Source organism: Musca autumnalis, unplaced genomic scaffold, assembly GCF_047663935.1.
Source record: "Musca autumnalis isolate F117 unplaced genomic scaffold, ASM4766393v1 scaffold_5, whole genome shotgun sequence".
NCBI lineage: Eukaryota > Metazoa > Arthropoda > Insecta > Diptera > Muscidae > Musca > Musca autumnalis.
Genome location: NW_027412088.1, coordinates 92,108,916 through 92,110,564, shown reverse-complemented (window position 1 = coordinate 92,110,564; position 1,649 = coordinate 92,108,916). Strand labels below are relative to the sequence as shown.

The 1,649-nt window shown below is 36.2% G+C and overlaps 1 long non-coding RNA gene across 1 annotated transcript; it reads left to right on the top strand.

Moving 5' to 3' along the window:
• Positions 1 to 360: 360 nt before the first annotated feature.
• Positions 361 to 1,090, top strand: LOC141405691 (uncharacterized). The gene is made up of 2 exons (XR_012413254.1): positions 361 to 434; positions 498 to 1,090. It is a non-coding gene; the product is annotated as an uncharacterized lncRNA (long non-coding RNA).
• Positions 1,091 to 1,649: the final 559 nt, after the last annotated feature.

Genomic DNA, 1,649 nt, shown 5'->3' with positions numbered 1-1,649 from the left:
TTTGTTTGATTGAGCCAATCGCTCAGGCTACCAACGGATAATAGGATATTTGGTTTTGCCAATCTGGCCACTTTAATCATTACTACCTCCCTAATAGAGCTCTGTTAAGGGGTGATCATGGACGTTACCATATGTCCAATCAGCACAAAAAAAAACACTCCAATCAATCCTTCCATAAACGGGTAACCCTACGCTCAATTATTGGGCGTTAGAAATCTGCACAAATTTAAATCTTAGATAATAATTATTAATTACTACGGGCAATCACACTTATTCTAGTTGATATATATAAAATGTAAAATAATGTTTTTTTTTTTTTTTTTTAAATCTACTATTATTTTCCTGGCATAAACGAAATTAATAATTTGCTCTTTTCTTTTTTTTCAGGCTGTGGTAGACCGTTTTTACCTCCGATCTCATATCGATAATAAACGGTACGTAAAAACACTCAAAATCGTTACCTTGTCGCTGATGATTAATTTTGGTTTTTGTTACAGGTCTTATGGTCAGTTACTTATTAAACATGCATCATCTCACCAGTAATTCCTGGACACGGAATATTAAATCCAGCCTTGAATAACCCCACAGCCGAGTTTTCACGCACAATACATCAAACTGTCACAGCCAATAATAATTTTGGAGAATCATCAAAAATTTGGAGTCGCATAAAAATAGGAGTATCGCCACAAGTTTGGATGTTTTCTCGACAAAAGAAAAAAAACATAGCCATCAAAGTATTTAAACGTCAATAAAAGTAGCTTTAAGCCGTTGTCCAACAATCGTTTGGTAGTTGCCCAGAACTTATCTAGGAGTTGTCCAAAATTGTTAGGACTTTGCCCAAAGTTCGTTCCCAAAAATGGATGCTGACCTCCTCCAGGCAGGTACTTGGAGGGGCCAGCGTTTTCGCGCTTGGTTGATGTACACACGGGCGATATCTTTAACACAAAATAAAAAAAATCTATTCTCTTCTAGCCTTACACTGTAAAACCAATAAACTTACAGATATTTCCTCGCAACACAGCATAAAAAACATGCAACCAGCACACAATAAAAAAATAAACCAGAATTTTTTGGTCAATACTTTTATGAACTTTTACTGCTTTTTATTTTTTTGTTAAGAGCTTTTTGCAAAACACTTGCTTATTTTATACAATGCCAAGGATAAAATGAGGGAGACATTTTCCTCGTCATCCTTTTTATAGGGCATAAAGCAATGCCTATTTTCCCGCTTTTGCGGCTTTTCCCTAGATTTCCCGACATTTATCGCTTTCGTTGTAGTTTCGTTTCGTTCTGGAACTACCCTCTATATCCCTATAGATCCCCACAGTGCTGTATTTTCTAAATTATTGTGGATTGGCAACTCTGTGAATTTTGTTAATGAACCGGCCGTCTCATGTATCCGGTTTCTTTTCGTTTAGCGTCTGCAAGGAGCAGCTCGCCTTTAAAATCGGCTGTTAAAAAAAAATTAATCTCTCCAGTCCCACGCAACAATTTTTTATGTTTCTTACAATATTACAATAGCGTTAACCTTGTTTTGAAATGGCTACATTTTCAGGGGTGATTAATAGGGTAACTCTAAACACTGAACATACCCTTCAATATTGGGTTGTGTATGGCAACACTAGCTCTGTTCTTTTACGTGCAAGAAT